The sequence below is a fragment of the Falco peregrinus genome, chromosome 16, assembly GCF_023634155.1.
Source record: "Falco peregrinus isolate bFalPer1 chromosome 16, bFalPer1.pri, whole genome shotgun sequence".
NCBI lineage: Eukaryota > Metazoa > Chordata > Aves > Falconiformes > Falconidae > Falco > Falco peregrinus.
Genome location: NC_073736.1, coordinates 9764572 through 9779089, shown reverse-complemented (window position 1 = coordinate 9779089; position 14518 = coordinate 9764572). Strand labels below are relative to the sequence as shown.

Below are 14518 nucleotides of genomic sequence, written 5' to 3'. Positions count from 1 at the left end.
CTTGTCGCAATTAACAATCAAAAAAGAGGAGGATAGAGAATGTCTGAAGAGAGATATAGGAGAGGAAGCTGGAGAATATTTGACCTAACAAGAGATGAGAGAACAGCTAGGTATTGTGAAGGAGACTAGGAAAGATAAACATGGTTATCTAGTGAAAAATAGGTGTCTGCACGCTTGTAGAGATATATAGCTACGTAACTACATGAATGATTCCTGCCCTGAGCCTGGTGGAGCATACAGCTGCGGTTTGTGTCAGGGCTCAGAGATGTAAATAGGGGCTTCTCTGTTATGGTAAAAGTGTTTCTCTTTGCATAAAAAAGAGAGGGAATGAAGGGAATGACCCCAGAGGTATGTTCAGAGAAGGCATGGGATGTTTCGAACCTTTTGACTGGTGCAGTTCTTGTTTGGTGTGCCCTTCCACCTATGTATAATGTTAATCCAAAAGAAGCTGATATTGTTTACACTTTGTCGATAACTGTCTCTCTGTAGATGCTAATGGAGTAGGAGGCTATGATGGGAACGTGTCGCAGTGGTTCTTCTCTTATCCAGAGTAACAGCAGGGAAAGCATTCAAGAGTTAAATCACCTTGTTTGGTAGGCAGTTAAGAATGTGAGCCAAAATTGCCACTGCTTTTTGTTGTTGGTTCAAGGACATGGCTGTGAGGATTTTGATGGTATGTGCTGCATGGATTTTAGGCGCCCCATTGCAGCAACATCTTATCAAAATCTGAGAAAATTTCAGCCTTTTTGGCATCCATTCACTCAATTGGCAGTATTGTTTGTTTACTATTACCTTCGTTGCTGTCATGTTTGCAAGGGCCCTGCAGAACATGGTGTTATAAATTGAGACCACAATAGATCATAATCCAATTAAAATTTTTATTAATTATAGCAAGTAGAATATGAGCAAAAACAGCGCTGGACGACAGGGGAGTCTGCGCTCCGCCAACTGCCGTCCTGAGCAGTTCAAACAGTCCCTTTTTATACCTTTTTTTTTACTTTCGTGTTCATGAAGTAGTGGAGGTGTTGACCCTTCATTCATATGCACAAGCGGCATCCTGGACACCTGGCGGTTATCTTATCTTTCACAAGCGGCATCCTGGACACCTGGCGGTTATCTTATCTTTTGTTGCCTAATCTTTACATTGGGCTTAACATCAATCTTAATAAACAATACCCTAGTCCATAGTTTCTTACAATGGCAAACCTGGTACTAGCTGTTCAAAAACAAAAAGGGGAAATTGTAAAACTGTACGGAACAAAGACAGTGGGTTATTTTGACATTGATAATATGTCTTAGTTGGTTTTTTATTTGTTCTATTACTTGTGCCTTGTTTTTGCTCGGTTTCAGGGGTTCTTTTGTGCAACAGGAAGGGGGAGATGCAGGAGCGGGCTGCAAACTAGGACCATGCGCGGCAATCAGTTAGCTGAGGGGAATGTGCTCGAGCTTGTCTAGACAACTATTAACATGATGGGGCATGTTTGCAGAGCACAGGGGAGTGGGAGACGGATGGCGCCAAGGATGGCGCCAAGGAAAGGCAACACCTTGCTGTTAATTGCTGGTAGTTAACCACCAATCAGGGGTTGCCTAGTATGCAAGGCTTAGCTTCAAGAACCAATCTGTTTAAAACGCGCAGCTTCTGAAAGTGTATAAAAACGCGTGCTTCTGTACCATAAATTGACATTTGCTTGCAGCAAGCTGCGTCCCGTCGCTTCATTCGCCGCAGTAATCCCTACTATGAGCAGAGGCACTGCCAAAAGTGTTCTCCAGCATCTTTTCCACCTGTTATGTCTAGAAGAGGATGGCCTTTGCTTCAGCGAGGGCATCTGTTTCTGTAGTTACATATTGGTCTGTTTGATGTGAAACCTGAAGTGATGTATGGAATATCCTCAGGAATTCCGTCCCATGGCATTCTGTGGGACGTGGCTAACAGATAGAGACGTCCGGCAGCTTCTCTGTGGAGAGCGCTAGATGCACAGACTGTACGTAGGTATTTTTCCTGTGCTCTGTTTGTGTGATACATCTTTCTTTTCTCTTTTGAAAGTGCGAGAGTGAAAGAAAGGAAGTGAAGAAGCTGGTAGAGTTGAAACGCCCAGTTGAACTACGTCTGGCCCAAGAAAAGAAGATAAACCTCCGCTGCAGAAAGACTGTAAGAGGTACGGCTTTTTAGCGTAGTGAAGAGGTATCCCTGCACAGAAGTCATGTTTTATTAAACTTTAGTGTAAAAATAGGTGTACCTAACTGTGAGCAGATGCCAGCCTCGTGTTAGTTCTTGCAAGGTACTTCTGTACACCAGCCCCTAGTTTTCAATAGCTGCCAAAACAACTGCAGGTGCAGGTTGCCCTGCAGTTCTCCTGGGAAAAAGGGAGTCTTTCATTCCTCTTTTCAGGTGAAATCTGGACTCTCCAAGCGTATGTGGCACAGGAATACTGGTTTTTCCTGGTAATTCCTGGTGTGTCAAGTACGTTAAAGATAAAGCAAGCTGTGTCTGTGCTGTTTACATGAGAGTATGTGAAAAAGTCCAGTTTTGTTCCTTTGCTTCATTGTTTTCATGACTAGTTTGCTGTGCAGGTTGAAGAGGCTGCTGAGCAGAGCTACGAAGGAACTAAGGGTGTATGAGGAGAGAGGGGGACTGTCTCGGCTTAATTTGCAGGGAGAAGTGAAGAACAGGTATTCTGAAATGGTCAATGAAGTTGGCAGATTAAGAACAAAGGTGAGCTTTGCTTTGTTTGGGTTATTGTGGTGTTTTTTCTTGTGAAACCTTTGTTCTTTCTTTATACTTCTTTTCATATTGTTGACTTTCTTTTCTTGACTGTATTTTGGAATTGATTTGACTTTTTTTTGATGTTCCTTCTACTGTTACAGTAGTAGGCGACTGTAATACTGATGTAGCTCTTAGGGGTAAAGATGGAAGTGTTACGTACACAGCAGTATCTGCGAGGGCACATCAGGGGTAGGCTGTCCTGCAGAGGAAGGGCAAAGCAAGAGCCACAGCAAGGCTGGCAGGGTCTGTGACCACACAGGCCAGGGATCAGCCCCACAGGCCCTCACCAAGAAGAGCAGAAGAGTTCTGGGGACAGTTCTGGGGACAGTAAGCAGAGTGCTCCAAGAGTGCAGATCACCAGGCTGGTCCATAGGGATGGGCAGGTCTGCAGTCCTACTGGGCCGTCACGTCCATGGGTGAGGGGCAGGGCTGAGAGCAGTGAAGGCCCAGCCCAGGCCTGGCTGCAGCTTGCGGCCGTGGCAGCATCGTCGGGCTCCGACGGATGCACTCCCTCTCGGAAGAGAGGGGAGTAACGCCACCATCACTCGGAACAGCTCTGTGCAGTTGGCCTTGCCCAAGGTCACCCCCTGAAGCCTGTCTCAGGCACGAGTTGAGCAGGAGGCAGTTGGGGGTTTGCTTTTTGGAATGGTGTCTTTGCTTCCCAGGGCACAATGCAGTGTGAGGTGATGCGGAAAAAACCCTGTAACTTGTTGCTTACTAGTAGCTGACTCAGTCCGTCTTTCCTGGTCTTGGAGACCCACAAATGCTTTTGAGGTTGCTCTGGCTGTTCGGTAGCATGTAACCTTTTAGCTGCTTCTCCGCTCATTACTGAGATAGCTGTGTTTCAAAGTTATGCTCCTTTTTAGAAGATATTATTGTAGAACGAGTCAACTGCCTTGACAGTGGCTCATTTTTAGTTCACAGGTTAGCAGCATATTTGTGTTCCTGTTGGAAGAGTTATTTTGAATGACAGGGAATGGAATTACGTTTGGGCAATTTTAAATAAGTGTAACGTTTCTACGTATCTTAGAGACTTTCAAGTGTTGACTCTGGTGGTTTCCCCCACTTTTTTAAAAATAAAAGATGATGGGATATCATGTTTTATGGTTAATAAGTATAGGCAATGGATGTTTCTGGAGGGGGAAAGAAGGGGATAGAGCTGTAGTTGACCATTGGGACCTATGGGAAGTCTGATATTTCCTGGAAATCTTTTGAAAACAAACTGTAGCTTTGACCTAAAGAGACTGTCTTCTGCCACCACTGCTGCAAAAGCGGTGTTCTGAACTACTACTTCCAGATCTTTTAGCGTAATGGAAGAAAAGGGTATCCGTTTCTTGCCTTGTCAGTTCTGTGACAAAGCTTTGACCGTGTGACAGCATGTGACAATTCCTCTGAAGCGTGACGCATGGTTCTTTTTCTGATGAAACCAGAATGTGGCTGTGATGTAACTGGGTATGGGTGTGTTTGATTTCCTATGATCGTATGAACATCTCGCAGAAGAATAGCCCTAGTGCTTTTCAGCCTAGCCTTGCGGGTGTAATGCCGCTGGTTTGGTACCTCTTGGTCTGTGACCCACTGCAGAACTGAGGAAGGATGGGAACCTGAGGAATGCTGTCAGAAATTATGTGAAAGCTGTTCTTGTTTTAAAAGAAGAGCCTGGTTTCACTTTTGTTTTAACACTGAATCGGCAGATGATAAATAGTCTTGATGGCCAACTCCTTTACCAATTTTCACAGATTTGACTAATTTTAGATCCCTCTGAGTTCCCTGTTTTTTTCCCCTTTCCTGTCTACAGGTTGATGAACTTTCCCAGCAGCTGGAGATAGAGTCTAAAAAGGCATGCAGCTAGAAGCACAAAATCATGATTTGCGAGAGGAGTTGTCCACCATGCGTGGGAAACATAAAAAACTGGATAAGAGCAAAAGCCAGCTGAAAGAAGAGGTGGCTAATCTCAAACACCATATGGAAACTTAACATGGTGGATCGCAGCCAAATAGAACTATACAAAAGAGAGGTGGAAGAACGAGCTGCACGAGAAATAAGACAAAAACTTCAAGAACTCAATCTGATTTTGCAGGTAAGTTAATTTCTTATGTGTGTCTGTTACATACTTTTGTTTTGGTTGTCATTTTTAGGGGCGGGGGGTGGTGCCTGATTCCATGTATTACACTGTACTTCTGTTTTTCCTGAAGGGCAGTGGGAGAAGGGAATATGGTTGGGCAAGATGCTTTCATCTGTGTGCAGTGTGCCTGCAGGCCCTGAATCAAAAACTTGCCAAGGTAGATTTTCATTTTGCAGTTCTTGGAGGGGTATCACTGTGCACTGGTCCTGTTCTCATTGTTTATCCTTGAATGGGTATTGCAACTTAGCGTTGTCACAGCCAGGCATACACATCTTCCTTAGTCATTGCACAAGGGGCAACGCTCAGAAAAGAAGCCACCAAAGCTGCAGGGTGGGGGTTGGGGGTGCGGCATCTCCATAATTTCTTTGAGGAATGCTATGCCCTGTCCTACAGAGATAGTGTTCTTCCATCAGTAGCTTTGACGAGTAATAGTGCTAAGATGGGGGTTCTTTCTGAATGAAAAGAATTATTTAGTGTGGTAGTTCCAGGGTTCTGCCCTGGTCGCTGATGGTAGTGAGGAGGCACAGTTGCCTCGCTGAATAGAGTTGGGCCCTTGAAATTGGGTACGTGCAATTGACTGGCGAGGAGAGTTCTCTTTTTCTTTGCGGTGGTTGAAAGTGTGTATCTACTTCAGATGCAGGCAGCCTCCCAGGACAGATTAGAACAAATCAGAGCCAGTCGTCATGCTTTGCTGACAAACCAGCTAGAACAGAGAATTGGAGACCTCGAACGTGAATTGGACAGGATAAAAAATACCCAACGAGACAGTATTTTTCAAAAAGAATCTGTACAGGCAGAAGTGGAAAAGTACAAAGACCTGTATCTGGAGGAAGTTAAAAATGGAAGGTGCCTAGGAAATAAACTGGAAGGGTAAGTCCATGCATTTTTGGGGTGATAATAAGTTACTACTTTTTCCTCAAGCAGTTTTCTTCGTTAAATACCTTTTCTACATCTGGTCAGCATTATGCATAAGATAGCATATTTGTGATGAAAGTACCTTAAGGCTCCCCCCTGTTCATTGGAACTATCTTCATTTCTCTTCAGTGTTCCAGCAGTAACACCACCGATCATGGGCATTAATAGGATATTTTTGAAGTTGAGTTTGTTTTAACAGGCAGCCTTTTTGCCAGTCTCTAATCTCCTCTTCTTATTCTAAGTATGGCAGAAAAGATAATTTCATGTCCTTTAATGCTTGAATAAGGATAGGCCCTTCAGAGAGCGGCATTTGGTGCTGTGAAGCAGCAACAAAAATCTTTTGGCTTCCATTTTAGCCGCATGTCATAGGTTTCAGCTTTCTTTGGGAAAGGAAGGGTAGCCCAGAGTTCTTATGCAGGTGATGTACCTTTCAGGAAGAGCTGTGTAAACACACGGTGTGCACAGACTGCTTTGAGGCCTTAATGCTGAGAAGTCCAAAGTATTGGTTAACTCTTGCTGCTTCTTGCAGGTAGTGTGGCTACCTAGAAATAGGCTCTTCAAAAAACCTCAGATCAAATTATGGAGATTTTTTTTTGGCCTCTCTTAATCCCTTCCACTTTCAGAAGTCAAACAATAGTCAAAGACCTGGAGGGTAACTTTGCGGAAGTGTTATTACCAAAGATAATTCTTTGTATGCTTCTGAATGTTTCAGAGCTAATGAGAGACTAGCAGAAGCCAACGCTAAGCTCCTTCAGGAGTGCCATAGAAGCAAACCTTTAATTGCAAGCAGCGCTGTCAGTGGTCCAGTTCTGTATTCAACTGAACTGGGACATATTAGCAACAATCCGACACTGAATAGAAGTCTAAATCTAGGAGGAAGCTTCCTAACACCGACCGTGAATACGTTACCATCAAGAAACAGAGTTGAAGCCTATGTGGCTAAGGTAAGCGTTTTTAAATACTGTTCTCAACTAGTGTTGAAGAGTATCTGTAAGCAAGGTTGTGCTTTTCAGTCTAAAGATAGAATCCATTTATAGTTCCAAACCATATGCTCTAATATGCTAAACCAAATTGCTCATCAAACCAGTATACAACTAGGTGGTAGAAATGAAGACTTCTGGTCATTAGGGTTATAAAATTTCCAGAAGCGCTCAAAGACCAAAAAATACTGAGTTCTAAATGAACTGCGTAACAGGGGTTTTTTTGCAAGTTCTCTTTTGCAAGAGAAACTGTGATGAAGAATACTGTGGCATAGGAAGCTGCCAAAGAAGCTCTTCAGTAAAATTTAATGCGGATGCCCCATCCCTGGCAGTGCTCAAGGCCAGGCTGGGTGGGGCTTGGAGCAACCCGGTCTAGTGGAAGGTGTCCCTGCCCATGGCAGGGGGGTTGGAACTGGATGATCTTTAAGGTCCCTTCCAACCCAAGCCATTCTGTGGATGACCTTTTTTAAAACAGCTAACTTTATGATGAGTGCAAAATCCCATCTGACATCTTTGTTTGAGACACCTTTTCCTCCTTCACTGATGTTCATGCTAGCAGTTTCTTCACTGGAACTTGTTTTAGTACAATAGCAACAAAGGGATGCTTAAAAAATAGGATGGTATGAACAGGACACATAACTTCTCACTTGAGTGCAGGACGTGTGCTATGCCTAGGAGGCATTTGATTTTGTGGGTCCTGCTATGTGGTGTTATATGTAACTGCTCCTCAGGAAGTCTACAGAGCTTTCTAATTTGGTAAAAAGCTGCAACCTCTGCAATACCTCTGGTCAAAATATGCCCTGTAATTAGCAGTCAGCATGATAGCACATCCCTCACAGAATGGTAAACGTGATATCATGAGACTTGGAAACAGATGTCAGTAGTTGTAATCAGTTTCCCACCTAGCATAGGACTGAGGCATGGGCAAGCTTGCCTGTTCAGTCAGTGTCTGTCCCTCACACATTCTGTTGTTGAATGAATGTGAGAAGCATTTGGTCACTTTTAAGCCTTACCCTGGTTCAGTGGTCCCACCTACATTGGAAAGAATCCATTTAAAATGACGTGTCTACATACTGCACCTGGTTTAAGAAAAAGAAAAAACCAAACCAAACACAAACCAAAAATAGACAAAGCAGTGTGTAGGTAATGCGTAGCAGCGGCAGTTAAGAGATGAACTTTTCTGTATCGTTGTGAATATGGTTTTTGTGTCAGAGGGGTGGACATAACACTACCTAAAGAACATGGGAGGCAATTAGTACTGTACCACCTGCAGGGATTATTCTGCATGCAAGCAGCAGAAAGGAGGCGAAATTCAGGGATCCACTGCAAAACTGAAGTAAGGAGAAAGCCAGGACAAGGGAACAAGAGGGACAGGGGGCAAGGGAAAATGAGAGAGAGAGAGATGGGAGTGAGATGTTACAAGAAGAAAAAGGCAAAGGAGGAAACCATCCCACTTCTAGGAAAAAAGCTGTCCTAGTTTAAAAGAAAAGGGTTTAACAGTTGTGGTTTCTTTTTTTGAAGAAGAAACAGGAAAGAAAGAATAACCTCCCTGTTACTAAATCCAGCTGCACATCTTTTTATGATATTTCTTCCTGTAATCACCAGTTAGGGAACAACTGAGACTAATTGTAGTGGCACTGCTTGTAGCCTCAAGTCACCTGACGTTCAGTGTATTCAGGGAAGTCTTAACACCTGATCTTCTCTGGAGTCCTTCAGAAGAAAGGAACTGAGCTCTCAGAGGTGCAGTAGTTGCTAGAGGACGTGCATCTAAGTGAGTATTTCACTTAGAACTGCGGGCTTAATTGTTCTCAGTCGGGTGCAGTATGTCACGTGCATAGCATGCATCTGAGAAAAGAGGATTGAATTGGAACATAAGACTTTGAAGTCAGGAAGTAACAAAAGGGGAAAACCTGCATGTATCCCTCTGCATACAATAATGGGTGGCAAATCTCAATCGGTTTCCAAATTCAAAATTACCGGGTGCACGGTCTGTGCTGTCATTTCCACAGGGGTCCCGTGCCATTCAGGAGGCAAGTTGGAGCATGAGGGAAGAAATCAGAGATTATAGTGTTAGTCTATTTTGAAATGCTTTGCTGGTTGTGCTGCCTAGTATTCTGTCTGTTCACCAGACTGTTTCAAAACAGAAGAATTTCTCTGACTCTAAGCCTTTTCTTCACTTCACTGTTTACTTCAGTTATGCCTCAGCTTTGTTTTCCCACTAACCTGGTTCCCTTCTACAGAATTTGCCTTGCCTTTAAATTCAGGATGCGCAGTGCTGCCCTGGCTGGAGATGACAAATGTTTCTGCCACTGAAGCTCTAAATGACAGGGAGTTAAGAAGCTGAAATTGCAGTGTGCCTCAGGCAGTCCTTTGGGGCTTCTTTTTTTTAGTCAAAGCTCTCTGCAGATTTGGTGTTCCTTGTAGTAGCTTTCTCAAGGTGAGAAAGGCTATTGGAAGTAGAGAACGTGCCAGCCATTCTGAAGAGGAAGATGTTTGTGTAAATTTCCTTTTCGCAGAAGCTTTGAAATAGCTTCAGGGGCAAAGAGGTGAAAATAGTTCACACTGCTATTATTCAAAATGATGGTATTCATTCATTGGTCCTGCAGCTGTTGGAAAAAACACTGGTAAATGATGCTGACAAGAGGAAGGAGTGCTCCACTAGCAAGTGGACACAGTTTCTCCTTTAGACTTAACTTTAAAGGCTTGAAAGATTGCACCGTTTTCCTAAACATGAGGCATGACTATCAGTGATTACACATTGAGCCGTACATGTTGAAGATGGTCATGTCGCAAGTTCAGCAAAAAACGAGCATGTTATTCTTAAAAAAGCATAAAGAAATGTGTTCCATTACAGTATAGCCCCTTCCCCTTTATCAAATATATACGCTACAGGAATTAATAACCTTGAAGTGCAAAAGGATCTTTAAAAATACAAAAAAGTTCATATTGGCACAAGCTTATTAACCAGTAGAATCAGAATCCCAATCCCATGCAAACCTCTTCAGGTTTTTTTGGTGGTTTTTATTTTTATTAGAGCTTCAGTAATGTGGAATAAATTACCAAGTACTTGTCAAATTCTGTGCATGTCATTAGACAGTGACCGTAGCAACTAGCAATTCAGTATTTCAGACCTGCTCCCTTAGTCCTAAGGCAAGGAATGTCTCCTGCAAGTGCTGCAAGGAGGTTTTGGGACTGGAGTCCTGTTGTTAGGTTTAACAAATGTCAAGCTTAAATCCTAACAGCTGTGCCAAAGGCTGGTGAAAATGAACATGGGTGTCTTGACAGACAAGAACAGTGAACTCTGCAACCAGGGTGAATCAGTGGATAAATGAAACCAGTTTAATGTGGGAAGGGAAATGTCTGCTTCCTACTTCATCTTTCAATTTCTGTTCCGTTTCTCATTTGGCTTTCTGCACTCTCGTAGCAGTCTTTGTTGTTAGCTTTTTTACTTGCTTCGTTTATGTGTAGGTTCTTGTTTCTCACTGAAGACCTGTGAACTTAAGGCCGTTCTTCTTTCTTCTTCAGCTCCTTCATCAAAAATCTGCCCGTCTCTCTTCTCTGCAGCCAGATACATGGCAAGGTTTGCAGCCAGCATTGTTTAATGTTGGGTGGTATTTTATACTGGAAATGTTGTCTGTTTATGCTGTTAGGTTCTGATTAAAACTTACTGATGTATTCACATTTTCCTAACACTGCGCATATTTTGAACTTTAGTTTGTCCAAGTGAAAGAATGACTGCTGCAGGGGACTTCTCCGCTTTATGTATTTGTAATGCAATGGCTTCTGTGGTAGTTAACCATCTGTGAGATGATAGTCTATGGATTTAATCTGTTATAATGAAACTTTGAGCTCTAGGAGTAGGCTGGTTTACCCTCCTTGCCACTTCTGATATACAAAAAGTTCTTGGTGGTCGCAGCAGTTGTGTCTAGGAACTCAACTTCAGAACAGTACTGGTACTCCAGACTCGGAGCATCATTTCACGGAGTCTTACAGGATCCAGCTTACTCTGTGCTAAAGCAGCCTGTGTGGATAAGTAGTAAGTCAACACCACTTTCTGAAAAAGAACTGTTGAGAAGGTGCCTGCTGCAAATGAACACCTGGTGTGTTACCGCCTGAAGAGATGTGCAGTGAGGTGAGAAGTACCTGCTCAGGAGGTTTGGGACACTCAGCTGTGATGCCTTTCCCAGGGGTTTGGGGGGAAGGAGAAAAGTGGAGGCAAGTTAAGGTCCTCGGAGGTGTATTTTGCCTGGCTCTTCATTCATTCCCTTTTCAGAAATCAGTGTGTTGGCTTTATTTCCACCTATTTCTCTTCCCTCAGACATGGATGAGAATCACAAAGACATTGATGGAATGAATAAGAGGAAAACAAGACCTTTTTCTTCTCTTGATTGATTCGTACATGTTGCGGAGAGTCCTGTGGACCTTCTAGTCATTGTGAAGACTCAGGAAACCAGGGAAAGTGGTTTCTTCTAACACCACTAACTACTGCTACTTTGCTTGGGCTTGTTCCTGGGTTTGGGCCGTATTTTGGTCTAGGCATTAGTTTTCCTGCTTTTCTCTGTTACCTGTGTTTCGTCTCAGGTGTTAGGGGGTCCTTTCTCCCCAGGATTTTGCTTCTCCTTGTACCTGCTGGAAAACAATTAGAGATTTGGGGGGTCCTTTTCCATTGTTCATGCAGCTCTGTTGGCACAGAGTATTTCAATGAAGTATCACAGAGGGGTGCTTCTCCTGCAGGATCCGGTGAATTTGGTCCCAGCTTTCCCTGTGTTCCTGGAGAGAGAGCACCCTTCCCTCCGCTTCGCTGGTTTACAGCCCCGCTCCTTTGACCCTTGCAGTTACTGCCTGTTACTGCTCCTCTTGTGAGGGTAAGCAGAGTGGTTTCCTTCCTGAGGCTCTTGCTCTCTCTGTCCTGTTGAGTACCCTGTGCAGTGTTTCCGTTCTTCTTGTTGTTGTTATGCTGCTAGGTGGGTCTGCTCATTTCATAAAATAAATGCTCCTTCCCCCAGGAATTCAGTACTAAAATCAAGAGAGTCACAGAAGGAGTGAGGGTGGAAAGGGGCCTCTAGCGATGATCTAGTCCGACCTCACCCCTGCTCAAAGCAGGGTCAGCCGTAGCAGGTTTCTCACTGTTCTGTCAGCCAGGTGTTACACATCTCCCAGGGATGGACACTCCACAACCTTTTCTGGGCAACTTGTTCCAGTGGCTGTCCATGCTTACAATTTTTTAAAAAATAATAATTATAAAAATCCTTATGTTAAAATTTCCTCTATCTGGATTTGTGCCTATTCCTCTTGTTCTTTTGCTTGGCACCGCTGAGAAGAGTCTGGCTCCATCTTCTGTACTCCCCCCACCAGGTATTTATACACATAGATAAGGTCCCCCTGAGCTTTCCTGTTCTCCAGTAAAGAAACAGTTGCAGCTCTCAGCCTCTCCATATAGCTCACAAGGTCCAAGCCCTGCAGCATCTTCATGGCCATCGTAGCCCTGGAAGCTGTATGATATGTGTTTTGAAATTCACTCCTGCGTGTCACAAATTTGATGGAAAAAATGTAGGAGTAGCAAGTACCATCAAATGTAAACAACAGCATATAGCGCTTGGACTGTGACTCTTAAATTAAGAGATGTGATTCCTTCTTGTGAAGGCTTCTGAAGGCAGAATCATAAGTGAGAATAACTTAATTGGTAACAATACCCACTTTCTAGGGGAGAAGAGGCATAAGTGCTCCTTTGTAGTGATCCAGGCTGATTCCAGCTACATAATAAACCCCATAGCACTCGCTGTGTAGAAGCTGTAGCTGTGGTTATCTTTTCTTAGTACACAGTTTGCAAGAAAAAAATTGTGTGTGCTTTTATATTTTTATAAATGTGTGTCATGGTATTTGCAATAACAATAAAGAAGTTTTGGCATCATCTGTAGGAGCTCTTTCAATTTCCCATCTTAAGGTGGAGAAAAGAAGAATATTGGCACACGCTTTTTTCTATACAAATGGTGTATGTCAATCCTGCAGCAGCTGCTGGTGCAGCTCTTCTCTCTGTGAAGTTGCAGAAGCCACCCTCAGCTGGCTGATTTGTCCCTGTGGGTAGCATTTGTACATATCTCGGCATGTAGCTGACATTCTGTTCATGTGTTTGATGATAAACTTCAGCCATACCTTCACTGCAATAACTGCGTTAGGCTTTCTTGCTTTCTTCCTGTGTATTTTGTTAAATGCCCAGTAATAATCCAGCTGGTGAGTTACAAGTTTTGTTAACGTTGCTGAGCAATGAGGCAGCTACAGTCCGACTGACCAAAAGTTTCTCTTCAGTAAAAATCAAACCCCAAACCAAGATGTCTCTCTTTGGAATTATATTTTTAGTTTTTATCTCATTATGTGTGGATTTTAAGAATGTTTTAGAAGTTTAATATTAGAAAAATGTAACTGTTAAAATATTAACTGTATTTTCTGTATAATTCTAGGTGCGGCAGGAACTAGATGAAAAAATCACTAAAGAACTTAAACAAGGTAATGTGTCACTATGTTAGGGGCGTTTTTAAGGAAAAAGAAGAGTGTTCCTACTCTTGAACGTAATGGCTTGAAAGCTGTCAAGTTCCTGTGCTAAGCACAGGGAGGTTTTTCTGCTAGCTTTCCAGTTTAGACTTGAATGTGAAAACTTCCTGCTTACCAAAAGATTGTGTAGAATGTTATGCAGTTGCCTGAAAAAAACAAGTGCAGAGAAAACTAACCCACTTCCTCTACACGGGTGCACTTGGCTTAAGCTGAAGTCGCGTTTTTCTAGAGTGAATCCTTGAGCACAAACATCAAACATAAAAGAAGCCCTGAGAGAAGATGTTTATAGACTTCAGCCATCACTGCTTCTTCCATGTGCATCAGTTGCATTCCGCGCTAAATCATACCGTGCACATTCTCTGCTGTTGGGTCTGGATTTTTGCTGTTTCTTATTCATTGCTTGTATTTGTAGCTTACATGTTGCAGTCTTTTTTGAATAAGCAAGAAGAATATAATCAGTGATGAAAGATACCCTTTCTTTGGGAAAAAATCATTTAGTAGCACTTAGGCAAACATAAGATGAGTTGAATGCTTTTAACACATAGCATGAAACATGCTCTATAATATGAGGCCAGGTGTCGAAAGAGGAATTCCACCTATTTCATGGTAGTTGTTCCTCCAGAGTCACTGCTTTGCTTTGCAGTGACTGGTGCTATTTCAAAGCAGGTAGCCCCTGCGAGAATTTCCTTCTGTTCCTGCATGCTTTTGGTAATACAGAGAGTGTTCAGCTGTAGCTTCACAGCTTTTTCCATGTGTCTGAATGGACACAAAGCCGTTGCATTTCATCCGTGTGCATTTTGAACCTGATTGTGCATCTGCTAGGTGTCATAGAGTGCGTTTGGTTTCAGGACCTTGTCTGAAAAATGTGGCTGGAGAAGAACAGTAAAGGTGGGCTTGCTTTCATTGAGTATGTGTTTTTGTGGAGGAAAGAGGGTTTTGCCAGAGTGAGTTACAAAGACGCCCCTCAAAGAAAGTGCCAGGCTAGGAGACTTGTCCTGGCCTGACTGCATTGCAAAGGTGTTTGCATTTTCAGCGGCAGATTCTTTTAAAGTTTGTCACAGAGAAGGCAGAAGCTGGTTTTTAGGAGTAGAGTTCCAATAAATCACTGCTTTGAACATTCAAGGAAAACCGATACTTGAGGTTCAAGAGGTCTGCAGGGGGGCTCAGTTTAGCACTGGTGTAAGCAGG

The 14518-nt window shown here is 43.1% G+C and overlaps 1 pseudogene; it reads left to right on the top strand.

Moving 5' to 3' along the window:
- The window catches only part of LOC114013174 (ankyrin repeat domain-containing protein 26-like), a 60769-nt pseudogene that overhangs the window by 44377 nt on the left and 1874 nt on the right, over positions 1-14518 (top strand).